The sequence below is a fragment of the Melanerpes formicivorus genome, unplaced genomic scaffold (genome assembly GCF_026170545.1).
Source record: "Melanerpes formicivorus ecotype bairdi unplaced genomic scaffold, bMelFor1.0.p_v2 SCAF_85, whole genome shotgun sequence".
NCBI lineage: Eukaryota > Metazoa > Chordata > Aves > Piciformes > Picidae > Melanerpes > Melanerpes formicivorus.
Genome location: NW_027142437.1, coordinates 139,517 through 162,471, shown reverse-complemented (window position 1 = coordinate 162,471; position 22,955 = coordinate 139,517).

Sequence of the window (22,955 nt, the reverse complement as noted above, 5' to 3'; positions counted from 1 at the left end):
CAGGCTCTGGTTGGCTTTCTGGGCTGCAAGTGCTCACTGCTCACTCTTCAGTATCTCACAGTTGCTGTCATCAGGTTAATTACTTTGATCCTTCAGATCTTTACTGAGATTTGTATCAGTGTGTTGTACCCTTCGCTCTGAAGCAGCCAAATCAGGTGCTCATTTCTGGCCTGAGTTTAAGGTGTTAAGGAAGGTTGCATTCCTTCCTGCTCTGCTGGACAGCTCTTTCTGATGGACTTCTACTGACCATGACTTAGAGCCATTTCAGTTGGGAAAGAGCTTTAAGATCACTGAATCCAGTTGTCACCCCAACACTCCCTTGCCCACTGAACCATGTCCCAGAGCGCCATGCCTACAAGTCTTTCAATACCTCCAAGGGTGGTGACTCCATCCCTTCCCTGGGCAGCCTGTTCCAATGCCTGACCATCCAACCTAACCTCCCCTGGCCCAGTTTTAGGCCATTTCTTCTCCTGTCTCTGGATACTAGGCAGATGAGACCAATCCCCACCTCACTCCAACCTCCTTCCAGGTAGCTATAGAGAGCAATGAGGTCTCCCCTTAGCCTCCTCTTCCCCAGACTAAACTGTTCCAGCTCCCTCAGCTGCCCCTCCATACTTTTCACCAGCTTTGTTGCCCTTCTCTGGACACACTCCAGCACCTCAGTGTCCTTCTTGTCATGAGAGGCCCAAAGCTGAACACAGTATTTGAGGTGTAGCCTCACCAATGCCAAGTACAGGGACACCATCACTTCCCTGTGCTCCTGCTGGCCACACTGCTCCTGATGCAGGCCAGGATGCTGCTGGCCTTCTTGGTCAGCTGGGCACACTGCTGGCTCATCTTCAGCTGGCTGTCAACCAGCACTCCCAGGTCCTTCCCTGCCAGGCAGCTTTCAGGCCACTCTGCCCCAAGCCTGTTGCATGGGGTTGTTGTAACCCCAGTGCAGAACCCAGCACTTGGCCTTAATGAAGAGCACACAACTGACCTTGGTCCATTGATCCAGCCTGTCCAGATACCTCTGCAGAGCCTTCCATTCCTCAAGCAGATCAACACTCCCACCCAATTTGGTGTCATTTCTCTATGTCCCTAGCAATATTATTTCTACTCAATAGAGTTTACTGTAGCAAACAGAACACAGAGCCTAAACTTCCCCTGGCACAGCTTGAGACTGTGTCCAGCCAAGTCCAACCTATGACCTAATACCTAACACCTCCTGACAACTAAACCATGGCTCCAAGTGCCACATCCAAGCCTATCTTGAACACCTCCAGTGATGGTGACTCCACCACCTCCCTGGGCAGCACATCCCAATGGCAAATCTCTCTCTCTGGGAAGAACTTCTTCCTAACATCCCGCCTAAACCTTCCCTGGCACAGCTTGAGACTGTGTCCTCTTGTTCTGGTGCTGGTTGCCTGGGAGAAGAGACCAACCCCCACCTGGCTACAACCTCCCTTCAGGTAGTTGTAGAGAGCAAGAAGGTCTCCCCTGAGCCTCCTCTTCTGCAGGCTAAGCAGCCCCAGCTCCCTCAGCCTCTCCTCACAGGGCTGTGCTCCAGACCCCTTCCCAGCTTTGTTGCCCTTCTCTGGACACCTTCCAGCATCTCAACATCTCTCTTGAATTGAGGTGCCCAGAACTGGACACAATCCTCAAGGTGTGGCCTAAGCAGCGCTGAGCACAGGGCAGAATGACTTCCCTGCTCCTGCTGGCCACACTGTTCCTGATGCAGGCCAGGATGCCATTGGCCTTCTTGGTCACCTGGGCACACTGCTGGCTCCTGTTCCGCCTCCTGTCAACCAGTATCTCCAGTAGTTGTAGTATAACATGCCCAGCTCTTTCCTCAGCTTCTGAGAAGATGAAGTCAAACTTGATCAACCTGATTGTCTTCTATGATGAAAGCCTGGATCCTGGGATGAGGGGAGAGCAAGGGATGATGTTTGCCTTGACTTCAGCAAGGATTTGACACTGCCTCCCAAGGTATTCTTGCATCAAAGGCAGGATATCAGGGACTGGGTAGGTTTGTGGACAGCTGGAAGGTGGGAGAAATGTTGGTTGGGTGACTGGGATCAGAGAGCTGTACTTGACTTCTTGCTGGGGTGTGTCCTCTTCAACATCATCAATGCCCTGGAGGAGGCCATGCAATGCACCCTCATCAGACTTGCAGATAATTGCTTCAGGGCAGGGCTGCTCTTCCTGGGCAGTCTGGGAGGAATGGATCAACAGGAACCCCACCAATTCAGCAAGAACAAATGCCAAACCTTGCCCTGGGGGGGATCACAGGACCACAGAATTGTCAGGGTTGGAAGGGACCTCAAGGCTCAGCCAGTTCCAAGCCCCCTGCCACAGGCAGGGACACCTCACACTGCAGCAGGTTGCTTACAGCCACATCCAGCCTGGCTGCAAACACCTCCAGGCAGGAGGCTTCCACCACCTCCCTGGGCAACCTGTGCCAGGCTCTCACCACCCTCCTGGGGAACAACTTCTTCCTAACATCCAATCTGAATCTCCCCACTTCTAGATTTTCTCCATCCCCCCCAGTCCTATCCCTCCCTGACACCCTCAGAAGTCCCTCCCCAGCTTTCTTGTAGCCCCCTGCAGATACAATCAGGTCTGAAGAGCCCTGGGCACCAGGATGGGCTGGGGCTGCCTGGCTGAGAAGCAGCTCTGAAGAAAAGGGCCACGGAAGGCAGTGAGCTGAGCACGTGTGTTGGAGTGCATCAGCACCTTCATTAGTTTCCTAACAGACCTCTGCCCCTGGAGTGCTTAGCTGAGGTAAATCAGCTCAGCATAGCTGTTAAATCTTTGCAGCACCCACCAGGATTCAAGTCACAGAATCACAGCAACAGTCAGGTTGGAAAAGACCCTCAGGATCAGCAAGTCCAACCCAGAGCCCTGCTCTCCAAGGGTCACCCCTGAACCATAGCCCCAAGCACCACAGCCCTCAGGTATTTATAAACATGTATTAAATCCCCTCTCAGTCTTCTCCAGAGTAACCAGCCCCAGGTCACCCAGCCTCTCCTCATCAGGCAGTGCTTCATCACCCTTGTAGCTCTCTGGTGGACTCTCTCCAGCAGATCCCTGTCCCTCTTGACTTGGGCAGCCCAGACCTGGATGCAGTATTCCAGGTGTGGCCTCACCAGGGCAGAGTAGAGGGGGAGCAGAACCTCCCTGGCTCTGCTGGACACACTCCTCTGAATGCACCCCAGGATCCCATTGGCCTCTTTGGCCCCCAGGGCACATTGCTGTCCCATGCAGAACTTGCTGCCCACCAGCACTCCCAGGTCCTTCTCCTGGGGGCTGCTCTCTGCTGGTGCTGGTGTCACAGCTCTGCTCCATGCAGTGCCCAGATTGCTCCTTCACCCTTGTTATGACAGTGACCTCCCAGAGGAGCATCTTTCCCTCTGCCTTGTTGTTTGCTCTGGTGCATAGGGCAGAACCAGGCCCTTCCCTTTTTCTGAGGGCCAGGGCACTGTTGTGCCTCCATACACCTGAATCCCTTCTGTCCCAGGCTGGGCTTGTCTTGCCCCAGCTGCTGCTCTCAAGCTTGTGCTGTCCCTCCAGTTTGCTGTGAGGGCAGAAGCTGGTTCAAGCATAACTCCTGGTGGGTAGTTTGCCAGCAGGGAAGCAGCAGGGGGCAAAAAGGAGTACTTCATAGCTGCTGGGACACAGAGGTGACTGGCAGCATATTGGCCAGGGCTGGTGCCAAACGATTCAGCACCAGCTGCTGGTTTCCAGAGGAAGGCAAACAGTGCTGCTTCTGGGAAGGGAATCAAGGTCACAGAATCACAGAATGGTCTGGGTGGAAAGGGACCTCCAAAGGTCATCCAGCCCACCCCCCTCTGCAGTCAGCAGGGACATAGAATCATGGAGTCATAGAATTGTTAGGGCTGCAATGGACCACAAGGATCATCCAGCCCCAACCCCCCTGCCATGGGCAGGGACACCTCACACTGCAGCAGGCTGCTCACAGCCACATCCAGCCTGGCCTTATAAACCTCCAGGGATCCTCAACTAGATCAGGTTGCCCAGAGCCCTGTCAAGCCTCACCTTGAATCACTCCAGGGATGGGGCCCCAACCACCTCCCTGGGCCGATGGCATTTGGTCTGTGGTTGTGCCCCAAACCCCCTCAGTGTTCTGCTTACTCCTTGGAAACATCAGGAGGATAATCCTGCAACCAAGACACTCCTTTTTTCCCCTCCCTAATTTCCCCCCCCTCTAAATCAAGTAATTTCCTCAAAAAAGAAAAGAGATGGCTCTTAACTAAGTGGGAAACCTTTGGCCTGGCATTCTTGGTGGAAGAGCATTTATTCCTCTGGCAGTGCCAAGGGCTCCTAGGGTGGGCACACACACTCTGGGTGTGCAAACCAGAGGGCACGGAGCACGCTCGGGAGCAGAGGACATGGGCTGCAGCAGCTGTGCATCCACTTGAGGGCACCACTGCATTGCTGATAGCAGAGGTGTCTGCTACCTGCAGGGTGGGAGGGAAAGCCATATGAGGAGAGCTGAGGGAGCTGGGGCTGTTCAGCCTGGAGGAGGCTTAGAGGAGACCTTCTCCCTCTCTACAACTGCCTGAAGGGAAATTGTAGTCAGGTGGGGGTCAGGCTCTTCTCCCAGGCAGCTTGTGACAGGACAAGAGGCCATGGCCTGAACGTGCACCAGGGGAGGTTTAGGTTGGATATTAGGAAGCACTTCCTGACAAAAAGGCTGATTAGGCACTGGGATGGACTGCCCAGGGAGGTGGTGGAGTCGCCATCCCTGGAGGTGTTTAAGAATGGGTCAATGGCTCCATGTCCCAGTGGAGGCCAGGGACAAGCAGAGTCCCTCAGGGATCAGTCCTGGGACCAGGCTTGTTCAACATCTTTGTGGGTGCCATGGACAGTGGCATTGAGTGCACCCTCAGCAAGTTTGCTGATGACACCAAGCTGTGTGGTGCAGCAGACAAGCTGGAGGGAAGGGAGGCCATCCAGAGGGACCTGGACAGGCTGGAGAGGTGGGCACAAGCCAACCTCATGAAGTTCAATAAGAGCAAGTGCAGGGTCCTGCATCTGGGTGGAGGCAATCCCAGGCACAAATGCAGGCTGGGCAGGGACTGGCTGGAAAGCAGCCCTGAGGAGAGAGACTTGGGGGTGCTGGGGGAGGAGAAGCTCACCAGGAGCTCTCAGTGTGCACTTGCAGCCCACAAAGCCAATCAGATCCTGGGCTGCATCAGGAGAAGTGTGGCCAGCAGGGCAAGGGAGGTGATCCTCCCCCTCTGCTCAGCTCTGGGGAGACCCCACCTGGAGTACTGCCTCCAGTTCTGGAGCCCCTATTGCAAGAGGGATGTGGAGGTGCTGGAAGGTGTCCAGAGAAGGGCCAGGAGGATGAGCAGAGGGCTGGAGCTGCTCTGCTATGAGGACAGACTGAAGGAGTTGGGGCTGTTCAGTCTGGAGAAGAGAAGGCTCCCAGGTGACCTCATTGTGGCCTTCCAGTATCTGAAGGGGGCTCCAGGAAGGCTGGGGAGGGACTGCTCAGGATCTCAGGGAGTGATAGGACTAGGGGGAATGGAATGAAGCTGGAGGTGGGGAGATTCAGGCTGGAGGGGAGGAGGAAGTTCTTCCCCATGAGAGTGGTGAAGCCCTGGAATGGGTTGTCCAGGGAGGTGGTTGGGGCCCCATCCCTGGAGGTGTTTAAGCCCAGGCTGGCTGAGGCTCTGGCCAGGCTGATCTAGTGTGGGGTGTCCCTGCCCATGGCAGGGGGGCTGGAACTAGCTGATCCTTGTGGTCCCTTCCAACCCTGACTGATACTGTGATACTCTGATACTATGATAAGAGAAGCTTGGATGTGGCACCTGGTGGCCATGGTTTAGCTGATGTGGTGGGGTTAGCTCCTAGGCTGGACTTGATGCTCTCAGAGGTCTTTTCCAGCCTCAGTGTTTCTGTGGGCTGTTCCCTGTATATTAAAGGAACCTGTAATTAAAATGCAAGCCCTTAGTTCATCTAAACTCACCACTGCCTTGCAAGAACTCCTATTTCTGACCTGCTTTAGCTTCCCTTGGATCATGGGCATCTTCCCTAGCATGCAAGACCCTCCCTTGTGCTGTACACAGCTGGTATCAATCCTTTCTGCATCTCCAAACAGGGAGCTGAGCTTTGTGGGTGAGCAGACTCAAATGGAGACAGAATAAGCAGTTTATCTCTGAGCTGTTCTGGGACATGCCCTTGCTTGGAGAGCCAGGGCACTGACAACTCCTTTCTTTGAGCGGGGCCTGAAAGCTGAAGGCAGCCACTGTGCCCAGCCTCACAGGAGGAGGACTTGGGCATGCAGCCATCCACAGCAGGTAAAGCCTCTTCCATGGAAATGGTGAACTGCTTCTTCCTTCCCTTCTGCCTCCCATGTCCACTCTCTGACTTTCCTCTCCCTGCACTCATTGCTTTCACCTCAGCATCCAATGTTTCCAGCTGCAACCAGCCTAATGCAGTCCTGCAGAGATGCTGAACTGCTTCTTCCTTCCCTTCTGCCTCCCATGTCCACTCTCTGTCTTTCCTCTCCCTGCACTCACTGCTTTCATCTCAGCATCTGATGTTTCCAGTTGCAACCAGCCTAATGCAGTCCTGCAGAGATGCTGAACTGCTTCTTCCTTCCCTTCTGCCTCCCATGTCCACCCTCTGTCTTTCCTCTCCCTGCACTCACTGCTTTCATCTCAGCATCCAATGTTTCCAGCTGCAACCAGCCTAATGCAATCCTGGGTTTCATTACCCTCTGCAACATCCTCTGCAGGCAGGGGCAGGGCCAGGTTTGACTGCAGCTGCATTCACTCAGCAAAGGGAATCCCTTAACCAAGAAGGTCACCTTTGTGTGGCTTAGCAAGTCTGAGCAGTATTGCCCAGCTCCCAAGAGCAGCAGAGGCTGGGCAAGCCCCAGGACCCCAGCAGCTTTGAGCTGCCTTGTGTCTGCTCAAAGGTGCAGCATCTTGGCTCTGTCACTTGAAGGAGGCTGATGCTGGTGGGGGGTTATTTGCTGCTTATGGGAGGGTTCTGAATTTTGGCAGAGAGGGCTGACTGGAGGTGTTGAAGTCCAGGCTGGCTGAGGCTCTGGCCAGGCTGATCTAGTGTGGGGTGTCCCTGCCCATGGCAGGGGGGTTGGAACTAGCTGATCCTTGTGGTCCCTTCCAACCCTGACTGATACTTTGATACTATGATACTATGACTGAGCGCCTGACTAAACTGGCAAGGACAAAAGTGTGGTCTGCTCCTGCTGGGGACACTTGCTTCAAAGCACTGTGGGGAGCCCCCCCAAGGGAATCTTCCTGAGGGGTACTTTGGATTTAAGCTCATTACCTGGGAGGAATAAAAAGGAGGAGGTGTGTGCTTCTCTGGGAAGTGTTGCAGGCCTTGGAGCTGTGCCCTAAAACTCTGTTTGTATTACAGAGGCTGGGCCAGGTCAGACTTGTCAGCACAAGAACAGGCTCCCAAAGGTATAAAGCTTCAGCAGGAGAGAGCTGTCCTACAAAGTAAGGAAGAGTTGATCTAATCTGGGGCTCAGCCCAGGGCTCTGAGGAGGCACCAGGCAAGGAAGCTGGAAAAATGGGCTTAAGTCTCAACTCTGCTGCTGGGCTGTGTGACAGCCTGTGTGGCCTCTCTGAGCCTCAGCTCCACCAGCTGCACACTGCTCTTAGTTATGCTCAAATTCCATGGCTGGAGAAGTAAAGGTGCCATTGCTGTCTAGGTTTGCTTGTGTTATTTATGGCCTTGTTGGGAGACCTTATCATTAAGCTGGGCAGGAGCAGGCAGGGTGAGCTTGCAGCCCAGAAGGCCAATCACATCCTGGGCTGCATCAAAAGATGTGTGGCCAGCAGAGCCAGAGAGGTGATTCTGCCTGCATCCACATCCAGCCTGCATCTCCCCACCTCACACCCACATCCAGCCTGAATCTCCCCACCTCCAGCTTCATTCCATTCCCCCTAGTCCTATCACTCCCTGAGATCCTGAGAAGTCCTTCCCCAGCCTTCCTGTAGCCCACTTCAGATACTGGAAGGCCACAATGAGGTCACCTCAGAGCCTTCTCTTCTGCAGACTGAACAGCCTCAACTCCTTCAGTCTGTCCTAACAGGAGAGGTGCTCCAGCCCTCTGCTCATCCTCCTGGCCCTTCTCTGGATTCAAAGTCTCTGCATTCAAAGCCTGGGACAGCAGTCACAGAGCAAACCCAGACTAGTGATGGCATCCTCTCACTTCTGGTGCCAAGCTCAGCCTCTTTAGGCAGGAAGGTTGCCTAGGTCAGCACCGTGGAGTGTGTGAGTCATTAAAAGCTGAGCTCTAAGACCACTAAAGTAAATGGAAAGACTTAGTGACTCCAGTCTGCTCTGGCTCAGATCCCTGACTCCTTCCACAGCAATCACTGCTGCTGGCTGCATGGTCAGCTGTGTGCTTGGGACTTGGGACTGCACCAGGAGGATACTTTCAGTTAATCCATGACAGGGCTGGTGGTGAGTGCTTTGTAAGCTACTCAGAGGCTGCAGTGACTTTATACTGTTTCCAAGAGGATTCACACTCTGCTCCTTGAGATGTCATCTCATCCAGATATTTGGTGTGTCTGTGCTGCAGCACCAAGCCAGTGGAGCTCCTTTTGGGCTGGAAGTGAGGAAGAAGTTCTTCCCAGAGAGAGAGACTGGCCATTGGAATAGTATCATAGTATCAGTCAGGGTTGGGAGGGACCACAAGGATCATCTAGTTCCAACCCCCCTGCCATGGGCAGGGACACCCCACACTAGATCAGCCTGACCAGAGCCTCAGCCAGCCTGGGCTTAAACACCTCCAGGGACAGGGCCTCAACCACCTCCCTGGACAACCCATTCCAGGGCTTCACCACTCTCATGGGGAAGAACTTCCTCCTCCCCTCCAGCCTGAATCTCCCCACCTCCAGCTTCATTCCATTCCCCCTAGTCCTGTCACTACCTGAGATCCTGAGCAGTCCCTCCCCAGCCTTTCTGTAGCCCCCTTCAGATACTGGAAGGCCACAATGAGGTCACCTGGGAGCCTTCTCTTCTGCAGACTGAACAGCCCCAATGTGCTGCCCAGGGAGGTGGTGGAGTCACCATCCCTGGAGGTGCTCAAAAAAGGCTTGGATGTGGCACTGGGAGCCATGGTTTAGTTGTCAGGAGGTGTTAGGTATTAGGCAATAGGTTGGGCTTGATGATCTCTGAGGTCTTTTCCAACCTGCTTGATTCTGTGATTCTAGGAGGGAAGCTGAAAACTGACAAAGCCTGAGAATGAAAATAAACCACCAAGAATGTTGCTTTTGACTTAGGAGAGGGCACTAAGAAGACAGAGCCTCCCATACTGAAAGAGATGAGCCTGTGTGCAACACTCCATGCTGTTAAGCTGCTCAGTTGAGCCAACTGTTGCAGGGTGCAGATGTGTGAAAACTGCAATGCTGTACTTCATGTGACTACAGTCACACAAGGAAAACATACTCCACTGATTTCCAGCAGAGGTCCACTGAGGAAAGCAGCCTAGCTCTGGGGCAATATAAAAAGGAGACAAATGTCACAGGCTCACAGGATGTTAGAGGCTGGAAGGGACCCCTGGAGATCAATGAGTCCAACTGCCCTGCCAGAGCAGCACCATAGAATCCAGCACAGGTCATGCAGGAACACATCCAGGTGGGTCTGGAAAGTCTCCAGAGAAGGAGACTCCACACTCTCTCTGGGCAGCCTGCTCCAGGGCTCTGTCACACTCACAGGGAAGAAGTTCCTCCTCACGTTGAGGTGGAACTTGTGCTGTAGTTTACATGCACTGTCCCTTATCCTATCACAGGGAGCAAGTGAGCAGAGCCTGTCCCTTCCTTCCTGACCCCCAGTCCTCAGATATTTACAAACATTAATTAAATCCCCTCTCAGTCTTCTCTTCTGCAGACTAAAGAGCCCCAGGTCTCAGCCTCTCCTCATCAGGCAGTGCTCCAGTCCCTCAATCATCCTGGTATCTCTCCATTATTGCTCTCTACAACTACCTGAAGGGGGGTTGTAAACAGGCAGAGGTTGGTCTCTTCTCCCAGGCAGCCAGCACCAGAACAAGAGGACACAGTCTCAGGCTGCACCAGGGGAAGTTCAGGCTGGAGGTCAGGAGGAAGTTTTACACAGAGAGAGTGATTGCCCATTGGAATGGGCTGCCTGGGGAGGTGGTGGAGTCACCATCACTGGAGGTGTTCAGGAGGAGACTTGACAGGGTGCTTGGTTACATGGGTTAGTTGTTTAGGTGGTGTTGGGTGATAGGTTGGACACGATGATCTTGAAGGTCTCCTCCAACCTGGTTTATTCTATTCTATTCTATTCTCTTCTCTCCAGCAGATCCCTGTCCCTCTGGAACTGGGGAGCCCATCACTGGATGCAATATTCCAGGTGAGGTCTCAGCAGGGCAGAGTAGAGGGGGAGGAGAACCTCCCTGGCTCTGCTGGACACACTCCTCTGGATGCACCCCAGGATGCCCTTGGCCTTCTTGGCCCCCAGGGCACATTGCTGTCCCATGCAGAACTTTCTGTCCACCAGCACTCCCAGGTCCTTCTCCTTGGGGCTGCTCTCCAGCAGATCACAGAATCACACAGAATCACCAAGGTTGGAAGAGACCTCAAAGATCACCAAGCCCAACCTGTCACCACAGACCCCATTACTAAACCATGGCACCAAGTGCCATGTCCAATCCCCTCACCACCTCCCAGCCTGTACTGCTGCAGTTTATTCTTCCTTCCCAGGTGCAGGACTCTGCACTTCTCCTTGTTGAACCTCATTAGGTTCCTCTCTGCCCAGCTCTCAGCCTGTGCAGGTCTTGCTGGATGGCTGCACAGCCACTTCTGTCATAAAGGCACCGGCTGAGGAAGACTCTGCTGTTTCTGTCACTGCAAAGGATCTCTCTGAAGCCAGTGGTACTGGTTCCACAGAAATCCTCATCCATTTCCAGTGGGAGAAGAGAGGGAAGGATGAGTCAGGAGTTGAGTTTTGCTTGGGCTTGTTATCAAGTGTTGTCCTAGGTGAGGTTGTGATTTTGAAAGTCCAAGTTCTCATTCTTCCTGTGTCATCTCTCTCTCTCTCTGCCTTGGGCTGGGGGCGGAGGGGGGGAGCAGATATGTCGCAAGGTGAAGCACTCCCCATCTCACCTATGGTAATAACCTCTTCATCAAGGGAAGACACACAGGGCCACAGCTACCTGCTGGCAGGGAATCCCAGGAGCCAAGGATGCAAAGCCTCAGGGAGCGTGGGAATGGTCCTGGTCCCCTTTCAGCCACAGCAGACACCCTGTGAGCCACGCACACAGGCACAGCTCTTTACCGGGAGGGCTGGCGGGGCCAGCAGCCAGGATGGCAGGAGAGCAACTGGCAAGATAAAGGCTGTCAAGCATAGCACTGGGCTGGCCACTGGATAAGTGACAGAGGCTTGCTATCAACCCCTCTCCCTTCCCAAAGGGAACAGAATGGGAATAAGCAAGAGAGGCTTATGGATTGGCAAAGTAAACTACCACAGAACATTAGAGGTTGGAAGGGACCACCAGAGATCATCCACTCCAACCCCCCGGCCAGAGCAGCATCACCCAGGGGAGTCCACACAGGAATGCATCCAGGTGGGGTTGGAAAGTCTCCAGAGGAGGAGACTCCACAACCTCTCTGGGCAGCCTGTTCCAGGGCTCTCTCACCCTCACTGCAAAGAAGTTTCTCCCCATGTTGAGCTGCAACCTTCTATGTTCAAGCTTGTACCTGTTGTTCCTTGTCTTACTACTATGCACCAAAAGGAGCTTGGCCCCCTCCTCTTAACCCCCACCCCTCAGCTATTGATAGACATTGATCAGATCCCCTCTCAGCCTTCTCTTCTCCAGATGGAACAGCTCCAGGGCTCTCAGCCTCTCCTCACAAGACAGTGCTCCACTCCCTCAATCATCCTTGTAGCCCTCCATTGGACTCTCTTGAGTAGATCTTTGTCCCTCTTGAACTGGGGAGCCCAAAACTGGATGGAATGCTCCAGGTGTAGCCTCAGCAAGGCAGAGTAGAGGAGGAGAAGCTCCCTCAATCTGCTGGACACACTCCTCTTAATGCACCCCAGGATCCCATTGGCCTTCTTGGCCCCCAGGGCACATTGCTGTTCCATGCAGAACTTTTTGTCCACCAGCACTCCCAGGTCCTTCTCCTTGGGGCTGCTCTCCAGCAGATCATCTCCTAACCTGTACTGCTGCAGTTTATTCTTCCTCCCCAGGTGCAGAACTCTGCACTTGTCCTTGCTGAACCTCATTTGGTTCCTCTCTGCCCAGCTCTCAGTCTGTCCAGGTCTCACTGTTGCTATTTCATTCCTTCTGGGACCTCAGGTCCCCTCAGCCCTGCTACATCAGCTTGGGAGGTCCCTGCACCCCTAATCTAAGTAGTCTTCAGCCTCCTCTGAGGCACTGAATGTGTGAGCCCTGTGCAGCCCTCTGGGGGTGAAGGGATAGGTGTGGACTCCCTCACCCACACTCCAAGTGAGGCAAAAGCAGGCCAGCACAGATCTGGAAGTCATGCATTTGCACAGCTTCAAGAGCTTGGCCACAGCCAGCCACACAGATTCCAGAGGTGGGTGGCATCCAGTTGGCTTGGAAAGTGAGTGAGGCAAAGAGCTGTCTGTCTGCACCTGTCCTGGTCAATACATATGTGTCAAGAGCATCATTATTAGGAAAGGAAGGTTGGGGCAGGGACTAGGAAGGTCCTCCTACAACATCCAATCTGGTCTCTCTCCCACCATGGATATCAATCTTTGATAGGACTACACCCCCAAACTTACCAAGCCCCACCTGATGTGCCTGCATGTTCTGTTCCTAATGTGACAGCAACCAGAGACTTCTGATGGGATGCTCAGGAACTTTCTAATCCCAGATCATTGATCACTAATCCATGTACATTCTTTCTTCTCCCAATAGTGTCACTCAATTCAAATGGCTTTTCTCATTCCAGTGTGTTCATCCAAGGCATTTCTTGACAACACTTTGTCCTCTATCCATCTACCTCTGTCATAGAATCATAGAATTGTTAGGGCTCAGAGGGACCTCGAGGATCAGCCAGTTCCAACCCCCCTGCCATGGGCAGGGACACCTCACACTACAGCAGGTTGCTCACAGCCACATCCAGCCTGGCTGCAAACACCTCCAGGCAGGAGGCTTCCACCACCTCCCTGGGCAACCTGTGCCAGGCTCTCACCACCCTCATGGGGAACAACTTCTTCCTCACAGCCAATCTGAATCTATCCACTTCTAGTTTTTTTCCATCCCTCCCAGTCCTATCACTCCCTGACACCCTCAAAAGTCCCTCCCCAGATTTCTTGGAGCCCCCTTCAGATACTGGAAGGCCACAACAAGGTCTCCTCAGAGCCTTCTCTTCTCCAGACTGAACAACCCCAACTCCCTCAGTCTGTCCTCAAAGCAGAGCAGCTCCAGCCCTCTGCTCATCCTGGTGGCCCTTCTCTGGACACCTTCCAGAACCTCCACATCCTTCCTGCAATGGAGGCTCCAGAACTGGACACAGCACTCCAGATGTGGTTTCACCAGAGTGGGGTTGAGGGGGAGAATCCCCTCCCTGGCCCTGCTGGCTGTGCTTCTCTTGATGCAGCCCAGGCTCTGGTTGGCTTTCTGGGCTGCAAGTGCTCACTGCTGGCTCCTGTTGAGCTTCTCACCCCCCAGCACCCCCAAGTCCTTTTCTTCAGGGCTGCTCTCAAGCCAGTCCCTGTCCAGCCTATATCAGTGCCTGGGATTGCCCTGTCCCAGCTGCAGGACCCTGCACTTGTTGAACTTTATGAGGTTGGCTCAGGCTGAGCTCTGCAGCCTGTCAAGGTCCCTCTATGAGCACTTCCTGCCATCCCTGCTCTGATGTTTTGCAACCTCTGGTCTGCTTCTCATTCCCTTGTTTTTGACTGAACAAGCTCAAGTGAACATTATGTTCACTGCTTGGGTCAGAGGACGAACCCCTCTGGTACGGAGGTGAATCTCAGACTTGTTCCCAGCTCTTATCTCCTTCACCTGCAGATCATTTGGTTTCCTTTCCTATGCCACAGCTTCATTGCTCTGCCTTAGGCTCCACCTCTTAGTTATCTCAAGCAGATCTTCCTCTCCTCTGTTGCAACTGGCTTCCCTCATTTTCTCTTCTGCCATTCCATCCTCTGCCTGCTTTCTCCCATCCCTCTCCACCGCTGCAAATCCATTTCTCAGCTTTCTCTTCCCTACCAAGCTTTGCTTTGCTTTTTCTCAGTGCTTTGTTTCGTAACTGCATCCTGCTTCCTCTCTTAGCCTTCAGGTTCTTTTCCTAGATCCCAGCCCTAAAGAAGGGATGAAAAGCCCCAGGTCCCCTCCCACAAATTGCTACACAAACCACCCTCGCTGTTGTTTGTTTTGGGGCAGGAGGAGCGTTGCTTGCAAGAGGAGTTTGTCCTTAGCTCCTGTCTGCAACAGTCTTTCACAAGAAGCTGAATCTGTACAGTGTAGGCAGGAGCTTTGACAGTGAAACCACCAACAGGTCTTGTACCACCTCCTGGCATGTTTGAGGGAAAACAACCTGAGGCATTCATGTCCTGCAATGTAAATCATCCCATTATCTTGCAAAGCTGAACAAAACCACTCCTGTTTTCTATCTCATCCCATCCTGCTGCTTCTTATCATCTTCCCTGCATGCTAGGAAAAGCCTGCTAAGAAAAGCATACTTCTTTCTTTCCACTAAACTCATTTCTGGGTGATGGGAGGAGCCTAGGAGGGAAGAGAGAGCAAGATGGTCCAGAGCATGAGTCTTCACGGAGTCCTCGTGTGCCTGGGAAAGGCACTTTGTCCTGCTGATCTCCTGAAGTTTCTTAATCTCCAGCTAACCTACTTCTACTGCTCTGCCCAGGAACTCCCTTTCAAAGCAACTCATTCATAGCATCATAGAATTGTCAAGCTTGGAAGGGACCTCAAGGATCATCCAGTTCCAACCCCCCTGCCATGGGCAGGGACACCTCACACTACAGCAGGTTGCTCACAGCCACATCCAGCCTGGCTGCAAACACCTCCAGGCAGGAGGCTTCCACCACCTCCCTGGGCAACCTGTGCCAGTCTCTCACCACCCTCATGGGGAACAACTTCTTCCTCACATCCAATCTCAATCTACCCATTTCTAGTTTTTTCCATACCCCCTAATCCTATCATTCTCTGACAGCCTAAAATGTCCCTCCCCAGCTTTCTTGTAGCCACCTTCACATACTGGAAGGCCACAATGAGGTCTCCTCAGAGCCTTCTCTTCTCCAGACTGAACAACCCCAACTCCTTCAGTCTGTCCTCATAGGAGAGCAGCTCCAGCCCTCTGCTCATCCTCATGGCCTTTCTCTGGTCATGTTCCATCCCCTCCAGATCCTTCCTCTAATAGAGGCTTCAGAACTGGACATAGTGCTCCAGGTGATGTCTCACCAGAGTGGAGTAGAGGGGGAGAATCACCTCCCTGGCCCTGCTGGCTCTGCTTCTCTTGCTGCAGCCCAGGCTCTGCTTGGGTCTCTGGGCTGCAAGTGCTCACTGCTGGCTCCTGTTGAGCTTCTCATCCCCCAGCACCCCCAAGTCCTTTTCTTCAGGGCTGCTCTCAAGCAGCTCTCTACAACTACCTGAAGGGAGGTTGTAGCCAGGAAGGGGTTGGTCTCTTCTCCCAGGCACACCAGAACAAGAGGACATAGTCTAAAGCTGTGCCAGGGGAGGTTTAGGCTGGAGGTCAGGAGAAAGTTCTTTCTAGCAAGAGAGATTGGCCATTGGGATGTGCTGCCCAGGGAGGTGGTGGAGTCAACATCACTGGAGGTGTTCAAGAGGAGATTGGATGTGGCACTTGGTGCCATGGTCTAGTCATGAGGTCTGTGTTGATAGGTTGGACTTGATGATCTTTGAGGTCTCTTCCAACCTCAGTGATACTGTGAATACTGTGAGCTCCTAGGCTGAGCTTGATGATCTCAGAGGTGTTTTGCAGCCTCAGTGATTGTGTGAAATCCTAAGGAGGATCAGTGAGAGTGAATCTTGTTTAAGGCCTTCCATCCTCAAAACCTGACAATGTCTCAGAAGATCTCTATCCTCAGCTGGGGCACACTTTCACATGTGATTGTGGAATGATGAAAGAACCAAAGGCACAAATGGAAACCTTCAGGCTTTGGGCCCAGCTGAGTAAGCAGCTCTTGACATTTCTGATACAATTGTGAAGAACATCACATGGAGCACAGTCTGATAACAGATAAAATGCTCTTCCCTAGCTTCAGGCATGTGGCAACCCACATGTGAATCATGCAGATGGGAAAGACCTTTCCTTTCCAGAGATCCAAATAGTTCATACCACTGATCTGTGGGTTTAGAAACATAGAGGCACAATAAATGATCAGTTTCATCTTTATGACTGTTCCTCCCTTTCCCACAAAGATAAGGAAGTCACCTCTGCCCCAGACCCAACCAACAGCACTAAACAATGCACTGTTAGGTACCAAGCTGGTAAGAGCTTGGTTGATGGTAGGCTGAACATGAGCCTGCAGTGTGCCCAGGCAGCCAAGAGGGCCAATGGCATCCTGGCCTGCATCAGGAAGAGTGTGGCCAGCAGGAGCAGGGAGGTCATTCTGCCCCTGTACACTGCACTGGTTAGGCCACACCTTGAGTCCTGTGTCCAGTTCTGGGCCCCTCAGTTTAGGAAAGATGTTGAGATGCTGGAAGGCGTCCAGGGAAGGGCAACAAAGGTGGGGAGGGGTTTGGAGCACAGCCCTGTGAGGAGAGGCTGAGGGAGCTGGGGCTGCTTAGCCTGGAGAAGAGGAGGCTCAGGGGAGACCTTCTTGCTCTCTACAACTACCTGAAGGGAGGTTGTAGCCAGGTGGGGTTGGTCTCTTCTCCCAGGCAACCAGCACCAGAACAAGAGGACACAGTCTCAGGCTGTGCCAGGGAAAGTTGAGGCTGGAGGTGAGGAGAAAGTTCTTCACTGAGAGTCATTTGCCATTGGAATGTGCTGCCCAGGGAGGTGGTGGAGTCACCATCCCTGGAAATGTTTAAAAAGAGCCTGGATGAGGTACTTAGTGCCATGGTTTAGTTGATTAGATGGTGTTGTGGGATAGGTTGGACTTGAATGTGTCCAGAGAAGGGCAACAAGTCTGGGGAGGGGTCTGGAGCACAGCCCTGTGAGGAGAGGCTGAGGGAGCTGGGATTGCTTAGCCTGGAAAAGAGGAGGCTCAGGGAAGACCTCATTGCTCTCTACAACTACCTGAAATGTGGTTGTAGCCAGGAATGGGTTGGTCTCTCCTCTCTAGCAACCAGCACCAGATCAAGAGGACACAGTCTCAAGCTGTGCCAGGGGAAGTTTAGGCTCGAGGTGAGGAGAAAGTTCTTCTCTGAGAGAGTTGTTAGCCATTGGGATGTGCTGCCCAGGGAGGTGGTGGAGTCACCATCCCTGGAGGTGTTCAAGAACAGTCTGGATGAGTCACTTAGTGCCATGGTCTAGCTGATTAGTTAGAGTTGGGTGATCAGCTGGACTTGATGATCTTGGAGGTCTCTTCCAACCTGGCTGATTCTGTGAATTCTGTGAGCACATCATGTGAAATCCAAGCCAGGGCTCAAGTGTGCTGCTGACTCCAGATCACCTCCTAACCAGCACTGCTGCAGTTTATTCTTCCTTCCCAGGTCCAGGACTCTGCACTTATTCTTGTTGAACCTCATTAGGTTCCTCTCTGCCCAGCTCTCAGTGGGTCTAGGCCCAAATCCAAGCAGAGATGTAGACCTCACAAATACTCAGACTGCAGCTTGTCTGCTTACTGTCACTGCTCTCAGGCGACACCAGGGCTAAAGTGAGGGAACAAAGGACTCCTGGCTTTGAGATGCAATTGGCTGGGAGAAAAGAAACACACTGTGGGGGTTCTGGGAGTCCTTACCACACATTTATTTGTGAGTAATGGATTGCAGCCACTCCACTGTTGGTTATTCAAGGTAAAACTGAATTGAGCTGAATTTCTCTGCATGGCAGACTAGTCAACAAGAGATCAACAAAATGTCCCTCCTGTGCTTTTCCTCCTTTCAAGGGTGAGCTTAACAAACAGGTATGGCAAACTGCAGCTGAAGCATGCTTCCTGCAATGGTTGCTTCTTTCTTTGGCATGAGTTTATGACACCAACTTATGGGAAAATCTGCACTGGGACTTTCCACTTAAGCACAAGAGACTGGATGAGGCACTTGGTGCCATGGTTTAGTTGATTAGATGGGGTTGGGTGATAGGTTGGACTTGATCATCTCAAAGGTCTTTTCCAACCTGGTTAATTCTCCCCTCTCCTCTCCTCTCCTCTCCTCTCCTCTCCTCTCCTCTCCTCTCCTCTCCTCTCCTCTCCTCTCCTCTCCTCTCCTCTCCTCTCCTCTCCTCTCCTCTCCTCTCCTCTCCTCTCCTCTCCTCTCCTCTCCTCTCCTCTCCTCTCCTCTCCTCTCCTCTCCTCTCCTCTCCTCTCCTCTCCTCTCCTCTCCTCTCCTCTCCTCTCCTCTCCTCTCCTCTCCTCTCCTCTCCTCTCCTCTCCTCTCCTCTCCTCTCCTCTCCTCTCCTCTCCTCTCCTCTCCTCTCCTCTCCTCTCCTCTCCTCTCCTCTCCTCTCCTCTCCTCTCCTCGAGTCTCCTCTCCTCGAGTCTCCTCTCCTCGAGTCTCCTCTCCTCGAGTCTCCTCTCCTCGAGTCTCCTCTCCTCTCCTCGAGTCTCCTCTCCTCTCCTCGAGTCTCCTCTCCTCTCCTCTCCTCTCCTCTCCTCGAGTCTCCTCTCCTCGAGTCTCCTCTCCTCTCCTCGAGTCTCCTCTCCTCTCCTCGAGTCTCCTCTCCTCGAGTCTCCTCTCCTCGAGTCTCCTCTCCTCGAGTCTCCTCTCCTCTCCTCGAGTCTCCTCTCCTCTCCTCGAGTCTCCTCTCCTCTCCTCTCCTCGAGTCTCCTCTCCTCGAGTCTCCTCTCCTATCCTCGAGTCTCCTCTCCTCTCCTCTCTTTTCTCCTATCCTATTCCATCCTATCCTATCCTGTCCTATCCCATCCCATCCCCAACTGACAGTATCTGTGGTGCAGTTCCTACCAACAGCATTAGAAGGGTTTGAGGGAATAAACTCTTCCAAGGACTACTCCTGCCAAGAGTTGAATTCTAGATCTCTGGGAAATGCTGAGGCAACTCTTAAGAGAGTCACTAGTGGCAGAATTGACTTCCCATACATCAGTCATAGAGGGAGTTAACAAGCAGAGAAGTCTCACAGGCTCACAGGATGTCAGGGGTTGGAAGGGACCCAAAGAGCTGATCGAGTCCAACACCCTGCCAAAGCAGGACCACAGAATCCATATCAGGACCATAGAAGGCTTGCTCCCTGATTCCTTACACCTGCCCTCTCACCCAGGCCATCCACTGCAATTCTACAATCAGCAGTCAGTTAGGTTCAGAGGAACAAAAGTTGCTGGCAGCAATAATCTCCTGTCCATTTGCATGCACTGGGCTGTCTGTCAGCCTGGGGATCTGCTGTGGGGGTGGTGTTGCAGGATGTGGTTTAGTGGCAGTAGCTTAGCAGTAGTGGTGGGATTGTAAGCTCTTGCTGAGTGGTTGGACTTGATGATCTCAAAGGTCCAATCCAACCTCAACAGTTCTTGTTTTCTTGTACTCATGCTTTGTAAAGTGTCCTTATTTGTAGCAGGACACAAACAAAAGCCCAGCCCTTAAAACCAGTTTAGAACAAAGGTTCCCAAAAGCACTGGCACAGGCTGCCCAGAGAGGTTGTGCAGTATCCTGCTCTGGAGACTTTCAAAACCCATCTGGATGCGCTCCTGTGTGACCTGTGCAAGATACTATGGTCCTGCTCTGGCAGGGGGCTGGACTCAATGATCTCCAGAGGTCCCTTCCAACCGCTAGCATCCTGTGATCCTGTGAGTACATAAAGCTTTTTGCCACCCATGAATGGCTGCTGGACTTAGCCTGGCCAAGGGACCACGTCCAGCAGTCAAATGTAGCCTGACCAGAGGCAGCAGCAGGGGTTACAAGTAGAGAAAGAACTGTAGTGAGATTTCATTTTTAGAGAGCTCCCAGTAGGATGAACATGCTTTTCATTTTATTTTCCCTCTTTTTCTTTCTTGTTTGACAAAAGGATTCCACAGGAATGAAATCTGAAACAGCCCTGAGGATAGCAGTGAGCCCTTTTGGTAAGTCATTTAATCACAGGCTCACAGGATGTCAGGGGTAGGAGGGGACCCAAAGAGATCATCCAGTCCAACCCCCCTGCCAGAGCAGGACCAGAGAATCCAGCACAGGTCACACAGGAACACATCCAGATGGGGCTTGAAAGGCTCCAGAGAAGGAGACTCCACAACCTCTCTGGGCAGCCTGCTCCAGTGCTCTGTGACCCTCACAGTGAAGTTCTCCCTTGTGTTGAGGTGGAACCTCCTGTGCTGCAGCTTACATCCATTGCTCCTTGTCCTGTCCCAGAGTGCAACTGAACAGAGCCTGTGCCCTCCCTCCTGATCCCCAGCCCTCAGATATTGATAGGCATTTATTGAATCTCCTCTAAGTCTCCTCTTCTGCAGACTAAACAGCCCAAGGACTCCCAGCTTTTCCTCACAGGGCAGTGCAACAGTCCCCTATGAGGAGAGGCTGAGGGAGCTGGGGTTGCTCAGCCTGGAGAAGAGGAGACTCAGGGGTGACCTTATCACTCTCCACACCTGCCTGAAGGCAGGTTGTAGACAGGCAGACTTTGGTCTCTTCTCCCAGGCAGCCAGCACCAGAACAAGAGGACACAGTCTCAGGCTGCACCAGGGGAGGTTCAGGCTGGAGGTTAGGAAGAAGTTGTACACAGAGAGAGTGATTGCCCATTGGAATGGGCTGCCTGGGGAGGTGGTGGAGTCACCATCACTGGAGGTGTTCAGGAGGAGACTTGATGGGGTGCTTGGTGCCATGGGTTAGTTGTTTAGATGGGTTGGATTGGTTGATGGGTTGGACACGATGATCTTGAAGGTCTCCTCCAACCTGGTTTGGTTTATTCTAAATAAATAAAGGTTTATTCTGAATGGTTTATTCTAATCATCCTTGCAGCAATCCCCTGGACTCTCTCCAGCAGATCCCTTTCCCTCTTAAACTGGGGAGCCCAGAACTGGATGCAATATTCCAGGTGAGGTCTCACCAGGGCAGAGTAGAGGGGGAGGAGAACCACCCTGGATCTGCTGGACACACTCCTCTTAATACACCCCAGGATCCCATTGGCCTTCTTGACCACCAGGCCAAAGCTCTTGGCAGCCAGAGTAGGAAATCATTGTGATTCAGAAAGGGTGAACCACCAGAGAGCGCTTTATTTCAACACGTGTGACATTTCACCAAGTAAATCTTTATTGTTCCCTGCCACCTAATGGTGCACCTGAAAAATGACAAAGCAGGAAGAGAATTCTCAAGCTCCCCTAGTAGTTCTAAGGAGACCTTGATGTGTATTCAAATGTAAATAGGTATTGCAGTATCCGAAAGGGGCCTGCAAGAAAGCTGGAGAGGAACTTTTTAGGGTGTCAGGGAGTGATAGGACTGGGGGGAATGGAACAAAAATAGAAATGGGTAGATAAAGCTTGGATGTCAGGAAGAAGTTCTTCCCCATGAGGGTGGTGAGAGCCTGGCACAGGTTGCCCAGGGAGGTGGTGGAAACCTCCTGCCTGGAGGTGTTTGCAGCCAGGCTGGATGTGGCTGTGAGCAACCTGCTGTAGTGTGAGGTGTCCCTGGCCATGGCAGGGGGGTTGGAACTGGCTGAGCCTTGAGGTCCCTTCCAACCCTAACAATTCTATGATCCCCTGTGCTGTAGTTCCCAGGTGTGGTAGGTTTGTGAACTGCTCCATCCCTGTCCCTTTGGGGAATAGTAGGAAAATGGTAAGGAAAATGATCTGGACTAATATCCTACCACAGCTGTTTCTGAACTCCAGAATAGAATAGAATAGAGTAGAATAGAACAGAATAGAATAGAATAGAATAGAATAGAATAGAATAGAATAGAATAGAATAGAATAGAATAGAATAGAATAGACCAGGTTCGAAGAGACCTTCAAGATCATCGAGTCCAAACTATCATCCAACACCACCTAAACAACTAACCCATGGCACCAAGCACCCCGTCAAGTCACCTCCTGAACACCTCCAGTGATGGTGACTCCACCACCTCCCCAGGCAGCCCATTCCAATGGTGCTTGGTGCCATGGGTTAGTTGTTTAGGTGGTGTTGGATGATAGGTTGGACACAATGATCTTGAAGGTCTCTTCCAACCTGGTCTATTCTATTCTAAACTGATGTCTCCATACTTAGAATCACAGAACCATAGAATTGTCAGGGTTGGAAGGGACCTCAAGGATCAGCCAGTTCCAACCCCCTGCCATGGGCAGGGACACCTCACCCTAGGATCACATTGCTCACAGCCACATCCAGCCTGGCCTTCAAAACCTCCAGGGATGAAGTTTCCACCACCTCCCTGGACAACCTGTGCCACTGTCTCACCACCTTCATGGGGAAGAACTTCTTCCTCACATCCAAGCTGAATCTACCTATTTCTAGTTTTGTTCCATTCCCCCCAGTCCTATCACTCCCTGACACCCCAAGAAGTCCCTCCCCAGCTTCCTTGTAGCCCTCTTCAGATACTGGAAAGCCACAATTAGGTCTGCTCAGAGCCTTCTCTTCTGCAGACTCAACAGCCCCAACTCCTTCAGTCTGTCCTCATAGCAGAGCAGCTCCAGCCCTCTGATCATCCTTGTGGCCCTTCTCGGGACACCTTCCAGCACCTCCAGATCCTTCCTGTAATAGGGGCTCCAGAACTGGACACAGTGCTCCAGGTGGGGTCTCAGCAGAGCAGAGGGGGTAATCACCTCCCTGGACCTGCTGGCTATGCTTCCCTTGATGCAGCCCAGGATGTGATTGGCTTTCTGGGCTGCAAGATCCTAATTATTGTTTGAGCTGCAGCCCATCTACTACAGAGAAATCTCTTTAATGTTTGAACAGG